Source organism: Hyperoodon ampullatus, assembly GCF_949752795.1.
Source record: "Hyperoodon ampullatus genome assembly, chromosome: 11".
Lineage (NCBI taxonomy): Eukaryota > Metazoa > Chordata > Mammalia > Artiodactyla > Ziphiidae > Hyperoodon > Hyperoodon ampullatus.
The window spans coordinates 23,371,192-23,392,321 of NC_136924.1; the positions used below are offsets into that span (position 1 = coordinate 23,371,192).

At 36.8% G+C, this 21,130-nt stretch overlaps 1 protein-coding gene across 8 annotated transcripts in view; it reads right to left on the minus strand.

The window, feature by feature from the left end:
- Positions 1-21,130, minus strand: part of ANKS1B (ankyrin repeat and sterile alpha motif domain containing 1B) — a gene marked incomplete at both ends in the record, with an annotated part of 1,147,860 nt that overhangs the window by 650,385 nt on the left and 476,345 nt on the right. The gene's annotated exons all lie outside the window — the stretch shown is intronic.

The following is a 21,130-nucleotide window of genomic DNA, read 5'->3' on the forward strand; positions in this document are numbered from 1 at the left end:
CAATTTCTAAATAATCAAGAATTAGCAAGAGTTATATATAAACTTTGCTTGGAGTTCCCTTAAAGAAACAAAAGCATTAAATTCTGATATGGTCTATAACTATAAAATCTCTTCCTTCATCCTTATATCAATGAGCAAATTGAGCACTCAATTCATTAGTGTCCTAAATTCACAAGCACCTGTATTTTTCCTGCTAGTTCCTATGGGTAAAACTTATAGACACCTATTAGCAAGACAGAATGGGTGACATCCCTGGCGGCCCAGTGGTTAAGATTCCTTGTTTCCATTGCAGGGGGCATGGGTTCAATACCTGGTCGGGGAACTGAGATCCCACATGCTGCGTGGTGTGCCCAAAAAAATTAAAATAAAACATTTTAAAAAGACAGAATGGGATTTGGAGCAAGGCAGAGTTAGATTCAAATCCTAGTGCTGATATTTACAGTTCAGTATTTGCATATGTAAATAGGGATAATATAATTATCGTCTGGATTAATTGAGATAATGTAAATGAAGCACTAAGATAATGCCGACTTCAGAGTAAAGGACTGATAAATATTTGTTGTCTTCCCTTACTGCAACATTTAGCATAGATGAGATGACTGAAAGAAGACACTGATAAGTTAAAGCATAATACAGATCTCTTAACAACTGGCAGAATCACTAAATTAAATGGAGAGGACAGTGGCAGGACCCCACTGATACATTACCATTTGCAGAGTGAGCACTTAAGAGAAAGTGGGAGTCAGTCAGTTTGGAAGAAAATACAGCACATAGACTTATTTTATCAATATTTAAAATAGCTGTCTGGAAACTGTAAGGAGTGCCTAAAGCAGAAAGCTGTCAGGGGGGTCTCTGATGGGAAGTAAGTGACAGAGGCCCTGGTACAACTTCTCTAAACAGCTACCCATCCCTGATTTGGAGGAATGAGGACTCAAGGCCCTGATGGATCATGGAGCTGAGGAGAAAGCACACTTCCAATAATCTCTATTACTCTCCTGTGGATAAACAATTTTATAAAGGATGGTATTTATTAGGAGGTCCAGGAACCTCAGTGGTGACTTTATGAAGAAGAAAGTTAGGAGGTTGTTAGGAGTTTGAATAGCATGCACCAGATAGCAACTCTGGAGAAAGAAGCTGGTCATTAGATACATTTTGAACCCAAACAAAACAAAAAGTTGGTTATCAATGTTCCCTGATGCAGTGGCTCACTAAACACAGAGAAAAATCAGTGGAAAATAATTTCTCTGCTGGGACGGCTCATGCTTGGCTCTATCATCTTCTGCACTTACCAGGTTAAAGAGTACCAAGCAATATTGACTAAAAGACAGACACAGTGCCTTCCCTCATGGACCTCGTATTCTAGGGAACAAGACAGACATAGAGTAGAAAGGTGAAAAGTGCTGTGAAAAACTAGAGCATGCTAGGAAGACACAGAATGAGGGATCTAATCTAATTTGGGGTATAAGGAACAGCTTATTTAAGGAAGTGACATTTTAGTTGCTACCTGAGGGAGGTGTATTTATTTCAGTGTAATATTATAAGCAGGGAAATAGGGTTTGTGATTGTTATATGTTTATTATGGATTATGTACTTTATCAATATAAAAAATTCTGCTTGCTCCTAATGCATTTTATCTAGAATTCTACTTTGTCTGTTTTAAATGTTTTTGACAACTGCATTTCATTTTGCACATAATAAATGGTTTTTCCACATTAAGTTTTTAGTATTTTTCTTTTACTTTTAAAAATATGTCACTTTCAAACATCGTACTTTAGAGTTTGCATTTTGATGTAACAATCTTTTCTCAAAATGGAACTCTTTAACGCTACATTTCCTAAATGTAACTGCCCTGTTTAGTCTCACTTCTGTCATCTTATTTTATAATGTTTATTTTTGTTTTGCTTTTTTCTATTTATTTTTTATTCTTCCTCCTTCTCCTTCCCCTCTCCTTCCCTTCCTCATTTTCTTCTTTCTTTCTTAAATGATTGGGATATTCTAACTGTGCTAGCAGTAGCAGTGTTAAAATCCCCCATGTCATCAAACATTGTCCTATCTTAAGGATTATCTGGAAAATACATTAGAACCTATATAACTATAATGTGCCATGGATATTATCACCACTTGTGACCCTTTATAGACTACATCTTCTTCACTTTCCAGTATGACTCTTCTATGCAAGTAGAAAGGCATGATCAAGGCTGAGAACCAAAATTGTGTGATAAACGGGAAGCCCATCTCCATCTTCCAGAAGCAAGATCCCAACAACAGAAAAAAGGATAATGCTTGTGCTAAGTATATGGTGGTTTTCACTGGTATCTTCACACCCTGGAGAAGACTGAGGCACACATAAAGAACAGAGCCAAGAGGGTCATCATCTCTGCCACTTTATCAATGTCCCTGTGTTTGTGATTATAAGGAACCATGAGAACTGTGATAACTCCCTCAAGGTTGATAGCAATGCTTTCTGTATCACCACTTGCTTTGCTTGCCTCCCCTGCCAAGGTCATTTATAACAACTTTAGCAGTGTGAAGGGACCAATGACCATAGCCCATGCTATCACTGCCCATGTAAGTCCAAGGATGGCAAACTTGTATGACGGCTATAGATGCCCAAAATATCATCACTGCATTCACTGACCACTGACACTGCCAAGGCTGTGGATAAGATGATCCATGTCTGATGGCATGACCTTACAAGTCCCTACTGTCACAATGTATATCAAGGATCTGACCGGGAGAATATATTAGTTAGCAGATGTCAGAGGGACCCCTTAAAAGGGAGGGCACCCTGGGCTACACTAAAGACCAAGTTGTCTCCTGTGACTTTAATGATGATATCCTCTCTTTTGCCTCAGATGCTGGGGCTGACATTGTTCTCAAAGGCCACTTTTTAAGCTATTTCCAGGCATGACAGTGAAGTTGGCCTCAGAAACCATGGGACTCCTGGGCCAACAACCTTAGCAAAAGTGCCAGAGACCCTCATCTGCAGTGGAGTCTGTCTCCATTTTTATTTATTAACTCATTGAAAAATTTCCATCCTTGACACAGTTTCCATCCAAGGATCCCTGAAGAAGGAAAGGGATTTAGAGAGTATCTATCACCAGTACCATGCCCTATAGACTGTACTTTATCTAGCAAGGAAACAAATGAAAGAATATTTTTTTCCTGACATAAGATTAGAACAATTTGGTGAATTAACCAATCATGGACACATAAGCAAGCATTAAAAATGATAGTTCATGTCATGAAAGAATCTGAGGATATATCCTTTAGGTTGAAAAATAAGTTACAAAGCAATATACACACTATGACATAAATTTTTTAAATGAATATATGTGTGTAGAAAAAGTCTAATTATTAATGGTAATTAAAACTGAGGGATGACTTTTTCTTTATGCATTTCTTAGTATAAGTATTCTTTGCACCACATCACACTGCATATTTTTAGTTACAAGCTCTTCATCAGACAACACTAATTTTCATGTACTATTTCTCTAGGTAAGATTAGATTTCCACAAACTTTTGCTTCTGTAACTTAATGACTATTGCTTGATTTTGGTGAAGCTCGCTTGTTAAAAGAGTTTTAAAATGTGGATAGAAGAGTGAGTAAGGAAATTAGTCATTACATGACCTGGCACTCAATACATATATATTCCCAAATAACTCAAAGCTGAAGATGAGCAAAATAGATTAAATGGATTAAAAACAATACAATTTTTGAAAAAACCAAACCCTCAAATTCAGTGTCAGGTAAAAAGATGGACAACAATAAACCGCTTATAGTTTTTAGGGTGGGAGTGGGAGAAGTCCCTTATTCTTAAAGATTCATAAAGTATCATGATAAACATTCCAGTACACAGGTTAATTAATAAACTTTATGCAGCCAAAATAAGTCTTGGACTCTTGCTCCCCACCCCCAGCAACACCAAAACAAAACAAATTGTACAAAATAAATCCCTTGATTTCACCTAGACCTCACCATTTCAGTAAATAGCACCATGATTTTCAAGTGGCTCAAGCCATAAACCGAGAAATGCCTGATTCACATCCTATATCCCCTGAATTCAACAGAACAGCAAATATTTGGGTTCTACTTTGAAAATGTGTCTCAAAACCATTCACTATTCTATACCTCCACTGTACCACCTTGATCCAAGAACTGCACTTTCTCTATTGGATGACTACAAAACCTCTGAATTATTTCCCCTACTTCTGCTTGCTCTCTATTTCATTTAAAAATGTAAATGAGGGCTCCCCTGGTGGTGCAGTGGTTGAGAGTCCGCCTGCCGATGCAGGGGACACGGGTTCGTGCCCCGGTCCGGGAGGGTCCCGCATGCCGCGGAGCGGCTGGGCCCGTGAGCCATGGCCGCTGAGCCTGCGCGTCTGGAGCCTGTGCTCCGCAACGGGAGAGGCCACAACAGTGAGAGGCCCACGTACCGCCAAAAAAAAAAAAAAAAAAAAAAAAAGTAAATGAAATCATGTCACATCCTTGCTTAAGCCCTTCAATGGCCTCTAATTGCACTTGGAGTAAAATCTACAATTCTTACAAAGACCTACTTGGTTCCCCATTTTCTGCAGCCTCATCTCAAAGCACTTTCCCCTAATACACATGCCTTTTGTCTGTTCCTCTATCACAAGTTCATCTCATCATTAGGGCCTTTGTATTGATACGTCCTTTCCCTGGAACATTCTCTTTCTGACTCTTTGCATGGCTGGCTGTTTCTCTTCATTCATGTTCGAACTCAAATATCACCTTCAGAGAGGCCTTCTCTGTTCTAAAGTACTGGCTACTCCTCCAACTTCTGTTTTACTCTGTTGAGTTAGTTCATAGCATTTATCACAATCTGAAATTACATTCTTTATTTATTGTTTACTTGATCATTGTACATAGACCGTCTCTGGAATATAAGCTCCTTGAGGGCAGGGACCTCTTTTTGTCTGACTCACTGTTATATTTCCTGTACCTAGAATGAAGTCTGGTATATAGCACTCACTCAGCAAATATGAGTGAAATGTATGAATGGATAAGTGCATCTCACTGGAGATGGAGTAAGGAAGGGTTAATTAGGTGATCTTATCCTGAAGGAAGAGTAGATGTTAACTAGGAATAGAAAGAAGGAAACACATTCCAGACTGTGTCAGAAAGTGTGAGAGAACAAGTTTCCTTTCAGGAGTTGTAAGAGTTTAGTGTGATTGCATGCAGGGGATGGTAGTACAGTACCAGAATATAAATGGATTAATGCCTTATTGAGGAGTCTGGATGTTACCATGAGGTAATAAGCATCTTAGGAGTATTTTACAAAGGTGAATAACATGATCAGGTTGACAGTGTAAAAAGATCATTTTCCACCCAGGGGGAGAATCTGGCACTGGGGGACAAAGCCTACACAAGGTGAGGAGGGCAGCCCCACAGAGGAGAGGCCTGGCTTGGGTGTCACACATCTCACAGTGTGTGGAGGGCAGCTGGGGTGAAGAGTCAAAGCAATGCCAGAGTGAAGAGGGGACTCACCAAGGCTCAGCCCAAAGCGGAGAGTCAGAGCACACAGAAGGTAAGGAGGAGGGTGGACTGCATGGTGTGTGACACACCCTGAGCAGCGTGAAATGGCATCTATGTGGGGGTGGGCTGGCACGGGGAGGCAGAATCCAAAGGGGGTGAGGCTGGTGTACACATATGGGGATAGCCCTAAATGGGTGTTACGAACCAGATCAAATAACTAAATACATTAAGGATAATGGAGGTCATGTTTCTATCAGAAAATAAATTACAAATATGAAAATGAATTCTGTGGTGTTCACACTGAAATCACAGTATCGCTATGAACTCATGAATTTCAAGATCTATAAAGATGGGTACAGAAATATAGATGCATATACATAAATGTACTTGTATATACACATCCATACCCACATGTATACATATATATACATATTGTCCAAACATGTAAATATTTCCTAGCTCTGTGCACTGAGAGGGTCTTGCAGTGGTGACATCCTAACAGTAATAAATATAACTAGTGCCTAAATCTTGGCATCTAACTATCATTTTCCACTAAAAGGAAATAGGGTTTCTTGGAGAAAGGGCTGATTCCATATCTGGGACTGGAAAACTATATATGAGATAAGTTTAGAATATCATATTGTTCCCAAAAGTAAGAAAGTACTCCAAGAATGATGGGGATATGTGAAAAGGACACAGAAGGGCTCCCTTTGGCAAAATCAGGAATCATTTAAGTGTCAAAACAAATAATGAGAGTAATGTTGTAAAACTCATTGACTAAAATAGGAAAACATGGGTCTAAACAAATACATATAAATAAATTTTAAAATTGAATGTTTTGTAGGAAATGGGATATTAATATAGTTTAAAAGTACTCTCCCACAAATGCCTGTAAGTTACAGAAAATAGAGAGTAAGTTTACAGTGAAGAAGCCTGGGAGACACAATGTTAATTAAATGATCAAGGTGAACAATATCAGAAATAAGACAAGTCAAAATCATGTACCACCTGATAGGATGCAATAAACAACAACAACAACAACAAAACAATGCAGAGTCACTTCTGGATCTTTCTAACAAAGATGAATAGCCTTAATCTAATTAAGAGGAAGTATCAGATAAACCCAAATTGAAGGACATGCTATAAAATAACTGACCTGTTATCTTCAAATGTGTCATGGTTTTAAAAGTCCAGACAAGACTGAGGGATTGTTCCGGATTGAAAGAGGTTAAAGAGAAAAGACAAATAGACACAATATATGATTCTGGACTGTATATTTTACCTCAAAGTTATTATTAGGACAATTGATAAAATTTGAATGGGGTTTTAGGATTAAATGGTAGTAATATATCAAGGTTAATGATCTGATCTTGATGGGTTTTTTTCTGGTTAAATGTCCTTTTTTTTTTTGTGCAAGAAATAGCACACTAAGGCATTTGGGGCTGATGGGGCATCAGGTTAACATCTTACATATAGTTCCAGGAAAAAGATTATTCATTCATTCATTCATTCATTCATTCATTTATGGTTGTGTTGGGTCTTCGTTTCTGTGCGAGGGCTTTCTCTAGTTGTGGCAAGCGGGGGCCACTCTTCATCGCGGTGCACGGGCCTCTCACTATCGTGACCTCTCTTGTTGAGGAGCACAGGCTCCAGACGCACAGGCTCAGTAATTGTAGCTCACAGGCCCAGTTGCTCCGCGGCATGTGGGATCTTCTCAGACCAGGGCTCGAACCCATGTCCCCTGCATTGGCAGGCAGATTCTCAACCACTGCGCCACCAGAGAAGCCCCAGGAAAAAGATCTTTATATTGTGTTTCTAACTTTGCTGTAATATAATTCTTTGATTGTTTCAAAATATAAAATAATAATAATAACATGAAGATCACAGTGAGAAATGTGGAAGGTAAATAAGAAGCAGATGAGAATGACAACAAGGGAGACACTGTGGGAGTTATTTCGAAAATCAAGTCAAGAGAAGATGAACTGAGACAATTGCAGTGGGAGTGAAGAAAAGAGAAAAGCTTTGGGAGATATTTGGGAAACAGAGTTATCCTGGTTTGGTGGCTAATTAGACTGAGGAAGAGAAGGAAAGGGAGACATCTAGGGCAACCTAAATTTCTGGTTTGGGAAACTGAGTAGATGGTGCTGCCATTAACTGATATAAGGAAGGAAGAGCAGATTTTTGGAGTGAGATGATGTCTGGCAAGTAAGTATAGTAAGTCTTATTATCCAAACACTCTAGGCTACTGGACCAAATGAAGTATATCTTATTATCTTTTTATTAAGCTGAACTTGTACTCTCTGGACTCATATTTCCACAAGAAGGGGAATTCCATTAGAGGAACGTTCTTGGCCTATTCTCCTACCCTTCATTCATTTCTCCCCTAAGGAGCTAGAATTACACAGCTATAAAATGACTTTGGGGAATAAACTAAGCATGCTCATCTCTGCTCCTTCTGGGTTTTTCCTCTTCAGAGCCAATACATCAGCATAATGTACTCTCTGCTCTTCTGTGACAAAATCACCTTGTAGATTGTCTAGCTATGCCAGTGATAGGTTGGGATGTGTGTCTAATTCAGGGGCAAGCACATTTGGCCACATACCGAGAATCACACTGTCCAATTAGTCTATCAGTAATTTAAATATATGTTTGATTTTAATTTGTTTAACTACTGCATCCCATCTCTCAATTGGTTCTGAGTCTGGGAGAAGAAGAAAGCAATGTAGTTAATTTGTCTCCTAAGCCCAGAGAACTATATAAATGTTTTTATTCCTCATAGAGCCTAATACAATATTTGAAGTAAATTTATTCAGTAGAATTCAATCAGTGTAAAGTAGAATGATGCTAAAACAATACCATATTATAGTAAAAAATATAGATCCTTCAAATTACTGGTTTCTGGGTTTTAGGCAGTTGTTTGTCAGCATGATACAATACACACTATATTCATTTTACTTTTCCTCATATATAAAATAGGAATCATAATGGTCCTATTATCTCACATGGTTGCTTACAAGATTAAGTAGACAATGTATAGATACCACTCTATATATAAGATACTAAATGAATCACACTATTTATTGCTGAGTCAGCATGCTCCCTTTCTCAACAGTGTGAATTCATAGAGAATGAGTGAAAAAATCAAACCAGAATGGAATTGCTTGGGTCAGCTACAAAGAAATATATCAAATGACTTGGATCATGCTTCCCAAATTATGTTTTGTGGATCACTAGTTGTGAAAAATATTAGTGAGTTTCCAGAGATGGTAGTGGGGGAAGGCTATGAAAAATTCTTCAGTAAAGAAAAGTGTTTAACCCTGTATTTCCTCTATATGTTTTACAATGAAAACCCTTCTTTCCCCAAGAACAATACTCAGGATGAGTACTCCATAGAGATTAGGACATTCTGATTGAGGGGAAGAGGGTAGAACATCTGCTTGGGACTTCTTGAGTCATTAGAATATCCTAGATAGGTCTGTCAGAGCATTAAGTCAAAAAACTTTAAAGGCCCTACTCACCCTATGCTGCTCCCTGGACTATGTATCTACCACTTCATCTAGCTAATTCTTATTCAAATATAAAGCTCAATTTGAGTACCCCCTTCCTAGAATAGTCTTCACTGCCCTTTACCCAAACATTCTCAGTTAATTAATTCAAATATTTATTCAGCACAAATTATGTACCAGGTGCTGTGACTGAGAATTTAATAATAATAATCATAATAATATGATACACTTCTCATTCTCATGGAATGTTCATTCAAATGAGGAAGAAAGACACAGATCAACACATAAATGTTAATTCAGGAATGAAAAAACGTTATAAATAAAAAATAGCATAAAGGAGATAGAAAGTAAAATAGTGGCTACTTTATATTCAGTGGTCAGAGAAGGCTTCTTTCATGAGGTGGCATCTGAATAATGACCTGAAGGAAGAAAGATAATGAGCCATGTAGGTCTCTGTGGGAAGGCCATTCCAGGCAAGTCAAGGACGAGAACAAAAAACCTAAGGCAGGAGCTGTTTGGCTTATCTGAGGTAATGCAGGGGAGATGGCCTGGCTGGAGTAAAATGAGTTAGGTAGAGGAGACAGATTAAGAGGTTAAAGAGAGAATCAAATTATATAGGGTGTTGTAAGCCTTAGTCTGAGTGAGATGGGAAGACATTAGAAGGTTTAACAGATGAATAACATGATCTGATTTATGTAAGTCTATCTGCTGATTTGCAAAAGGATGATAAGGGCACAACAATCAGTGCCACAAACAAAACAGGTTAAGAGGCTTTTTCTTTTTCTTTTTTAATACTGGAGTATAGTTGATTAACAATGTTGTGATAGTTTCAGGTGTAGAGCAAAGTGATTCAGTTAATACATATACATGTATCTATTCTTTTTCAAATTCTTTTTCCAATTAGGTTGTTACATGCTTTTTCAAAAGTCCATTTAAGAGATGTTAATGGCTTATTCGACATAATAAGAGGGTCCTGAGTCAAGACATATTTTGAAAGGAAAGATAGAGGAACAATTTTTAAGCTTTTTAATCTCAGGTCTCTTCTACACCCTTAAAAACTGAGAACACTAAAGAGTGTTTGTTCATAAGGGTAATATCTGTAAATATTTAATATATAAAAAATTAAAACTGAGATACTTTTAAGACATAAGAATACACAAGTGCACATTTCATGAGCCATCAGAGCTATGATGTCACTGAACATCACAGTGCAATGATGGAAAACTCCACTAAGTACTGGTGTAAAAATAAGAGTGTAAAAGGCAAAATCTCTTTGTACTATTATGAAAATATCTTTGACCTCACAGATCTTCTGAAAGGGTCTTGGAGACTGCCAAGCGGTCCCAAACCACACTTTGAGGATTGCTGGCCTCTTGGGTTTTCTGTTGGATTGGATGTGAGGGCGTAAGAGAAAGAAAGGAATCGAGGATGGGGTCAAGTCTCTTAGCCTGAGCTGCTATTAACTGAAATACAAAGTTTAGCACTACACATGTTAAGCTTAAAATGCTTCTTAGATATTTAATTTGAGATTTAGACTAGCTGGCTGGTTATGAGCCTAGAGTTCAGGAAAGTGGTTGGGGCTGGAATATAAATTTAGGAGTAATCAGAATATAGATGGCATTTAAAGCTCTGGAACAGGACGTGAGTATATAGGAGTATGTGTAGACTGAGAAGAGAAGGGGGTCTGAGGATGATCCATGGGGAATTCCAGCAATAAATTCCATCAGTGAAATTCCAAACATTATCTGTTTAAAGCAAGTCTCCCTCAATTGATTAAAGATTCTCTTAGGTCATTTTCATATTCAAATCTCCTCTTATGAGGCCCATCATATGGTAGGCACAGTTGAATTAAATGTTTATTTAATGAATGAATAAATAAAGTAACAATGGGTTCTGTGATACTTTCAGAGCTAAATTACACAATTTCAGAACAGCAAAGATCAGGAAATAGAAGTAATTAGCTTCAGCCTCATACATTAGGTACACTATTCATCATGTGGTCAAACAGGTATCCATGAATTAGAGGCAGAGGTAATTGGGAGCTTTTAACTTTACCCAGTGCAAGTCAATAACAAATGACCTAATAGGAGGGATGAGATTAGATTTCAAATTCTAATCTACCACTTAAGACATTTAAAGTAATAGTGCCAACTCTACTTTCTGGATGTATTATTTTTTAAGGAAATTTTTCCCAGAGCATTTTTCATCTATGCTTTCTTATTCAGAGTGCCTAGAGATGCTCTAGAGAAAAAGACATGACAAAGAATCTTACCCACTGAGATTTTTATGTATGTGGAAGAAGAAACCTGAATAACACAAAAGAAAAACACCACTTCAGTAAGGTCTGCTGTTTGTCAATGGCAATGTGGGCACAAAATTCAGAGAATTATATTTCATGCTTAGAAAAGGAAATGAAAATTCTTTTTACATGTTGACAGTGTCAGTAACAAATAATTTCTCATTTTCCTGGTGGACAAATTCAGCCAGGATTTCATCAAAAGAAGAGAAATGAGGATAACTAATATTCCTCTGACATGTGATTGGCATGACCTCTATATAGAATGATGGCGATTTTAGTCATTAATGGAAGATGCAGTTCATAGTGGATGCTTTCTGGATGCTGGTTTTTCCTTCCCCTGCATTGGGTCAGCCTGACCCAATACTGAGCCATTTATCTTCATTGGATTCTCTCACATCCCAGATTTCAAGAGTTTATACTTCCCGTGGCTATCTTATGGAGACAACTCTAAGGCATGAAATGCTGAAGGTGGGGATCATCCCATATTTAGCCAGCATCATCCTAAGTAGATTCAAATGATTCAGGAAACTTAAAAAGGGCCCCAAATACGTTAGCTAAAAGCCAAAGTTGCTATCGTCAGAGCCAACTGTGGATGAGACAGCGAGAGTGAGAGGTTCATCTCTCAAAGGTCGTATTTCAAAGGTGGGAAAATGTGATTTAATTGCCACTCTAACAAGTTGGGTCACTATAGAGTTTTATAATTTACACAGTGCCATGGCACATATTATCTGATTTGGGTTTTACTATGTCCCTGAGAAGCAGGCAAGGCAAACACCATCCTCACTTTGCTGACAAATTGAGGGTTAGAAATGTTACACAAAGGATATGTGACAGAGCATGATTAGAATTTAATTCTTTAAAAAAAGGTACTAAAAGCAGAATGTTACATATGATTGCATAAAATACTTGTCTTTAGAGATATCAATTTAATTGGTCTGGGGGGTAGGGCCCAGGCATATTTTTAAAAAGCTTCCCAGGATATATATCTGAAAAAAAACAAAAACACTAATTCAAAAAGACACATGGGGCTTCCCTGGTGGCGCAGTGGTTGAGAGTCCGCCTGCCGATGCAGGGGATACGGGTTCGTGCCCTGGTCCGGGAAGATCCCACATGCTGCAGAGCGGCTGGGCCTGTGAGCCATGGCCGCTGAGCCTGCGCATCCGGAGCCTGTTGCTTTGCAACGGGAGAGGCCACAACAGTGAGAGGCCCGTGTACCGCAAAAAAAAAAAAAAAAAAAAGACACATGCACCCCAATGTTCATAGCAGTATTATTTACAATAGCCAAGACATGGAAGCAACCTAAGTGTCCATCAACAGATAAATGGATAAAGAAGATGGGTATATATATATATATATAATGGAATATTACTCTGCCATAAAAAAGAAAAATTCTGACATTTGCAACAACGTGGATGGACCTGGAGAGTATTATACTTAGTGAAATAAGACAGAGGAAGACAAATACTCGATGTTACCACTTATATGTGGAATCTAAAACATAAAAACACATGAATGTACATAACAAAACAGAAAGAGACACACAGATATAGAGAACAAGCCCTATAATGACCCAACATGTTATTATAGTGCCAATTAAATCACATTTGCCCACACTTGAAATGTGACCTTTGAGAGACGATCCTCTCACTCTCACTGTCTCATCCACAATTGGCTCTGAATATAGCAACTTTATCTTTTAGGTAACGTATTTGGGAGCCTTTTTAAGTTCCCTAAATCATTTGAATCTACTTAGGATGATGCTGGCTAAATATGGGGTGATTCCCACCTCCCCACCAGTGGGGAGAAAGATGGGGAGGGGTAAGAAGAGGGTAGGGAATTAAGAGGTACAGACTACTATGTACAAAATAAATAAACAACAAGGATATATATTGTACAGTATAGGGAAATATAGCCATTGTTTTGTAATAACTGTAAATGGAATGTACTCTATAAAAATATTGAGTCACTATGCTGTACATCTGACACGAATATAATATTGTAAGTCAACTATACTTCAATAAAAATAAAAAGCTTTCCAGGACATTCCAATTTATTGAAGAATACTGGTTGATTGTTGGGGTCACTGACTTCTTCCTCAATTTTTTTCCTTTCCAAAATGTTCTTTTTTTCACATAAGATTATTTTCTATTGTTTTATTATCTTTCTGTTTTCAGCTTTCTCCTCTTACTTAGCTTTGGCTGCAAGACTCCAAATGATAGTATACAGTCTTCTTTGGTTCCCTTCCTCAGGCTACAAACTGTTGCCATCTCTGCTTCCGCTCTTCTTCCTTTTTCTAATCTATTATTCTCCTCTCAAACTTCATCATCCTTCTGGAATATCAATAGGCCATCTTGACTATTTTCTCCCTAATGAGTAATTAACATTAACAGACTATTGGAGTTAGGAGATCAGAGTTCTTCCAGTCAGTGGCTGTGTAACACTGGGAAAATTATTCAACCTAGTCTCAGACCCAATCAGTAAAATAAAGAAAAAACACCTACCTTGTAGGGTTTTTATAAGAAATAAATGAAACACATGTGCAATAACAGAAATAAATGGTTCAATGCTCGATAATAATGATATTTTTAAAAGATTACCTCTTTGAAAAACTTTTTATACCTTATCTATTTTTGCTTCAACCTAATACAATATGCTATACTCATTTTGAGTTATATGCCTCTGCTTTTTACATACCACTCTCATTTCTAATTTAAAATTTTAGCATATGTATTCTATAACCCTACAGTGCCCAGTAAAATGTTATTCTAGATTTGGCAAGAATTTTATACAACCCCAGTTCTAAACCATTAATAATGGGAGAGACAGTATGGTTTATTATTAAATTACTTTATTATTAGTTCATTAAGCACACAGAAAGTCCAGGAGAATACCCAAAGTATTTAATTCCTTCAAGTTGAGTTGTCACCTGATCGAAACAGAGTCCATCATGGGTAGGAGCTCAGGAGCAGCTCATCTTTCTGCAAATCATCTCCCTTAGCCTCTTGAGAAAACTGGGCCCTTGACTTTTTCTTTTCTTTGCCCCTCTGGCCTCTGATTCTTCTTGATAGGGTCCATCCTCAGCTGCAAAAGAGTGCAGCCTGGAGCCATTTCATTCTGCTGAATTCTACTTAGGATGGGATTTGAAATATGTGGTAGGATCTGGACAGTACCAGGAGGACCTCAAAATAATCAGAACTTTCAAATTTTCTAAGGTTGGCTTCCTTTTACTATACATCTATGTTCATTAAAATACGTTGTTATAATGTTCAACATTAAGCACCTGTTTGAATGATTTATCTACGATAATGTACTAAAATAGTCTCTTTTTCTTCCTCCACCTTGGGTCACTTCTCAAACATCCTCTTCTCTTACTTTAGATTTGATTTGTGTCATGAAACAGAAGAAGGAAGTGGAAAAATACACCCAAATAAAACTACCACCGAGGTCGTAGCCCAAGAAAGCAGTACTTTAACAACCAATGCTTTATCCAAAGTGTCTCTTGCATCTAGTAATGCCAGAATGTTTGAACTTCGGAGCTAATTAGATTTAGTCACTCCTTCTATTATAAAATTTAACATTTCAGTCTCCATCATTCATGTCTCTCTAATCAACTTTTAGTCTCCTCTTTCCTATTCTCTACAACGAGGTTTAATTTCCTGCATCCTGAAATGAAAGCAAAATTGTTTTCTTAACCATGCCCATCTTTCAACACAATGCCATAATACTTTCTTTCCTTTTACCACCAACCTATTCAAAAGATTAATCTACAGTCAGTGCATTGCTTTTCTCCAACTCTTCAACTCTTTGCATCTTAAGCTTCTACCTTCTCCACTTGAGGGAATTTGCATTCTTGAAGGTCTGTGCCCTCATAATCAGCAAATAAAGTGACATTTTGATCTCCCTTTTTCTCCATCTCCCAGCAAGTTTTGACAGTATTGACTAATCTCTTCTTCAGTTTTCTTTTCTCCCTTTATAGTCATGAAAATGTTTTGTCTTCCTTCTTTATACTCTGTCAATGCTCCTTCTCTCTCTTTTGCTAAGGCCCTCTTTTCTCAAGTATATGTGAAGAAATTACTTAAACTTCCTTGTTCTCAATTTCCTCACCTATAAAATGGCAATAATAATACCCATTCCCCCAAAATCATGAAAATTAAATTATATTAGGTGCTCAACAAATATTAACTTTTTTCCTTAAGTGTAAACATTTCCCAGCATACTACCTTTGGTACTATCTCCCTTCACCATCAAATTCTATTAATGACTATAAAATCTTTACCTTAAGCTCCTACCTCTTTCACCATAATTCCCCACCAATATTCTAATTTGTATATCATGCCTCACACTCAGTAAGTTTACAAAACCAAATTTATCATGCCATCCTCTCCATCATCAAAATAAACTTCTGCTCGTTTTTTCTATATCTATTAGTATCATTCCAAAATCCTAGCCAACCAGGTATCTTTGACCCCCTTAGGTCTAACCCATCTCTCCACACAGTAATGTTTTATCTAAAATGCCTCTTGCATCAGGTACTATATAAAAAGGGTAAAACATCATAACCAAGAGGTACCTAACCAAAAAAATGCAAAGTTGGATTAATATTCAAAAGTAAAAGAATGTATTTATCACTTCAACAGAACGAAAGGAGAAAAAAGTCATATGATCATCTAAATATACGCAGAAAAAAATGAAAAAATGGGAAAAAACACTCTTTTATGTTCAAAACTCTCAGCAAACTAGAAGTAGAAGGGTACATACAAGACTTAGAGCTTATACTTAATGTTGAAATGCTGAATGCTTTACCTCAAAGATAGCAAATAAGGCAAGGATTTCTGGCTTTACCCCTTCCATGCACCACTGCAATGCAGTCATAGCAGTAAGAAAAAGAAATAAAAGTCATAAAGATCAGAAAGAAAAAAGTAAGACCATCATTATTTTCAAGTGACAGGAGAGGAGAAAACCCTAAGGAAATTATTTTTAAAGGAGCTACTGTAATTTTTAAAAGAAATTATCCGGGTGGCAGGATACAAGGATGATATAAAACTCATTTGCATTTCTATATACCAACAATGAAGAATTGGAAAGTTAAAGTAGTAAACAGTACTAAAGCATTAAGTCAACTCAATGAGGAGAGGAAGGTCTTTTTCCACATAGGAAAAAAATGAACCTTGACTCCCACCTCACACCATACAAAAATGATTTGAGATGGATCATAGAACTAAATGCAAAAGCCAGAACCAGAAAGCTTCTAGAAAAAAAATATGGGTACATATATTTATAACCTGGACAAGACACAAAAAGCACTAACCATGAAAAAAAAATTGATAAATTGGATCTCACCAAAATTAAAATATTCTGTTCATCAAAAGGTGCCACTAAAAAATATTAAGGCAAAACACAGACTGGGAAAAATATTTGCAGTGCATAAACTTGACAAATGCCTCATATCTTTTGGAATTACATGAGAATTTATAAAGAATTACTACAAATCAACAATTAGAAAATTGAACAACCCCATAAAAAGGATTTGAACAGGCACTTCTCAAAAGATATAAAATGAGCGACAGCCATAGGAAAAGGTGCTCAATATCACTAGTCACCAGGAAAATGCAAATTAAAGCCATAATGAGAAATCGTTTCATACACATAAGAATGGTTAAAATGAAAAAACTGTAAGTGTAAATGTTGGAGAGATTGTGGAGAAACTGAAAATCTCAGATATTTCTGTTGGGGATTATAAAATGGAACTACTACTTTGGAAAACTCTTGGCAAGTTTCTTATAAAGTTAGCTACTCATTTGCCCTATTACCCAACAATTCCACTCTTTGGTATCTATAAGAAAATATATGTATTTACAAATACTTGAACATGACTTCACAGCATATTCATTCATAATAGCAAATAACAGGAAACATCACAAGTATCAATCAACAGGAGACTGAATAAACAAGCTGTACTATATTAATCCAATGGAATACTACTCAGTAAAAAACGGAATAACATGAGTGAATCCCCAAAACATTACACTGAGTGAAAGAAGCCAGACCTGGACATACACAAAACACACACACACACACTCTAGGATTCCATTTATATAAAGTCCAAGAATAAGCAATTCTTAACAATAGTGATAAAAATCAGAAAGAAGTTGTCTCTGAGGCAGGAATAGGGGCCATTGATTGGAAAGAGGTATGAGGTATACCTCTTTTTTCTGGGGTAACACCGATGTTCTATATATATCCTGCTTTGAGTGGTGGTTACACTTACAAACACAGTTGTCAAAATCCATCAAACTGTATTGTATTCTTCAATTAGGGGAAAAATATACTTTCACCAGGAGAACTTTAAAAAAACAAAGCCATTACAAGGAACTATAATTATTTAGTAGCAAAAAAAAAAAACACTTGTATGTCAATAGACCTACCTAAATTTTTTAAAGGTAATATTTTTTCAAGTATTTCAAGTATGTTTTCAAATTTAAAAATAATTTTATTTTCAAGTATAAGTAAGTGAACCCAGCCTTGTGAATTCATCTAAATAGAGAAACTCAGGCTTGTGGGTTAATATACTGGAGAAAAACAAAGAGAAGCCAGTAGCACATAAATCTTTCGGGCTCTATGAATTGAAAATAGAACGTTTCACAGTCTGGAGAGTTTTAAGACATGAAAGAGCCCAAAGAAGCAAAGGTAAAAAGATCAAATACAGGGCTTCCCTGGTGGCGCAGTGGTTGAGAGTCCGCCTGCCGATGCAGGGGACACGGGTTTGTGCCCCGGTCCGGGAGGATCCCACATGCCGCGGAGCAGCTGGGCCCGTGAGCCATGGCCACTGAGCCTGTGCGTCCGGAGCCTGTGCTCCGCAACGGGAGAGGCCCCAACAGTGAGAGGCCCATGTACGGCAAAAAAAAAAAAAAAAGATCAAGTACAGGATGCAGAACTAACAGCTATGACTTAATGAGTTAATAAATATGCCAAATAGAATCAAACTCAACAAAGCACTGCAACGTCTGTAGCTTCCAAGTAATTAAAACACCAATCAGAAATACATGAAATGTATAATCAGCTCTACCTCATACTGAAAGCAAGAACTTGGTTACAATGGATATTCTTCATTTATAGTTATGGAAAGTAGACTAAAGGTATGCATCAGGCAAAGGAGATGTAACCTAACTTACTCTATCTAATCAATATCTATTTGCAGTGAATAAGATGAAAAGTCCTGTTTTTATCTCTCATCTATGTCACTCTTCTCACAATAAGACTAAACACATCTGCTAATGCTCAGGCAAATAAATGTAAATTCATGAATAAAAGTTGCATTTATACTTTTATTTTCAAGGCCCATCACCAATTTTAAGAGTGAAATGATAATTTCAACCATGTTATTAATTTCTAATTAGTAAATGGAAAAAAAAAAGTATTTGAATACCCACAAGTCAATCAAACCACATTCTTGCATTTCCAGACAGAAAAGCCAGGAGAATTAGCAAACACTTCAGAGGGTTAAACCTATGATCAAAGTATAGGCTCTTACATAAGCTAACTAATAATTATCTTTTCTTTGGAACAGTAGCTCTTGACAATGCTCAATGCCTGACACACCTGTGACTTGTCAAAACACACCAGGGAGTCCTCTATTCTATCCATCTAGCTGTCCCCCATCCACACCCTCTGGTCTCTAAACCCTTTCCTGAAATCACATGTCCTACCGAATACTCCTTCATAATTACTTTCGCTTGAATTTTCTATTCCCTGCTCTCTACAGTGAATGAGGAACCCCAGGAGATCAGGACTCATGAGGAGAAATAAGTAATGCACCAACGTCTCTGAGGTGAAAGAAAGGGTAGCCCAATTGAGGTTATATTCTTTCCCAATTACATACCTTAGCTGTTATTGTTCTATAACATACACACGTACAGGCTGCATTGGTTCTCATTTAAATGCTATCAGACTTAGTTTCCTGACTTTCTCCCTTCATTTTTCCCTCCCTAAATCATCATTATAACATCTAAGAAAGGAAAGTGGAGTCAGTTACCTTCATACACTTTTAAAAATGGACAGAACCAAGGAATAGAGTCAACTGGAATTTCTGGCTTTAAAACTACCTCTAGTTTTCTTCAAAGTTTACTAAAATAAGTTAAAATACAACAAAATAGAATATGCAAAGGAGGATTCATGGAATAAGGTCCTGTAGAGTTGATTAGATTATGTAGAAAAGAATCTGTTTTTCATTCATTGAATGACCAAATGCATTTACATTAGAGAATTTATATTGGTATAAAGATAAATATGTTTAGTAATAGATTTTATTAACATATATAGGGCAATCTCCTGCATAAATAGTTTAAAATGCTGAAAATGTAATCGCTGCACAATAACACCAGAAACACCTTCATCTAATGAGAAAGCCAATGATAATAAATGTGATATTTAGCATCTAAATCTAAGTTTAGTGAGGGTTATTTCTTGAATTAAATGAACTAGGTCAAATTCCCTGAAAAGGAAGAGGAATTACTGAAGACAATTTTCTCCTGCACATATTGGGACATTGTGTGAAATGTCACCTATGCCTATGAACCTGTAAGTTTTAGCCTCATAAAGATGTAACAAGTTATACAACATAATGAGGATTTTTCTACCCTCTGAACAGGATTGCAGGCGACAGTTAATTATTATACCAAAGAAAGGAAAGAAACTTCCAATCAGTTGCACAACTTAGCCCCTTTGGAGTGCCAATATCCTTATCCATAACACTAAAATATACATTCCCTTGGAACTGATAAAGGTTAAACAAAACAATTTGTATGAAAGTGTTCTATCTATAAGCTGTAGTGGATATGTAAAGCTTAAATGCCATTACTGATGAGGATGATGATTATAATAAAATAATCCAAAGTAAGTTATGGTAAAGAAGGTAAGATATTAAACAAATCATTGCTCATTTAGACCAAAACAACCTTAAAAGACATATTTGTTCTGCATATTGGCTAGAAGTATTCGTTCATACTATATATCTAAGTAGATAGTGAATGGCATTGATCTGATCCAAAGTTCCCCTCTCTTGGATTTTATGAGGCCCATTCAGAATGAGCCAGGTTGAGAACATCACCAATTCCATGTTCTGAGTCCATCTGTTGGCAAAAATTTAATGCAAACAGCTTTATAAGTGCTATTTTCAATGAAATATCACAGAACAGCTTGTCCCAATGATATTTCTAAAGCTTGCCTGCAAACCGCCTACTGGGAAATCCAACTGAAAGAGAAGGGGGAAGAGAAAGAAACCCATACAGAAAAGTGACAGGAATGGAAAAAAAGAACAAAGGGTAAAGAGACCAGCCAGAGGAAAGTGAGCACTGGAGGAAAATAAGGAGCAATGAGAGGTGCAGTATTAAACACAGACAAAATTAGTCTGAAGCCATAAAGAACAGGAAAAAATACATATATATAAACAACTGGGGTCGAAGGATAAAGAAGTGATCACAAACAATGCAGCATATCCAGAGAAATGAAGACAAAAGGAGAAGGAAACACCAGAAAACATGTAGCAGCTCAATAATTGGAGCAAAATTATTAAAAAGTTGTAAGAGAAAAATGATGTGAAATAGCCATTTTTTGTAAGCATAATTTGTTTTTTCATGTAATATACAAATTCGTTTTTCCAAAAGCGAATACAGATGTCAACGTCTATCATCAGCTCCAAGGGAAGGAAACATTCTCTTCCAAGTCCATTCTTTTAAGCTGAAAATCCATTTACTTATTATAAGATAGTCCAGGCATTGCAATATAAATGGTGCACATGCACTGATTCAAAATTGAAATATATTATCGTGC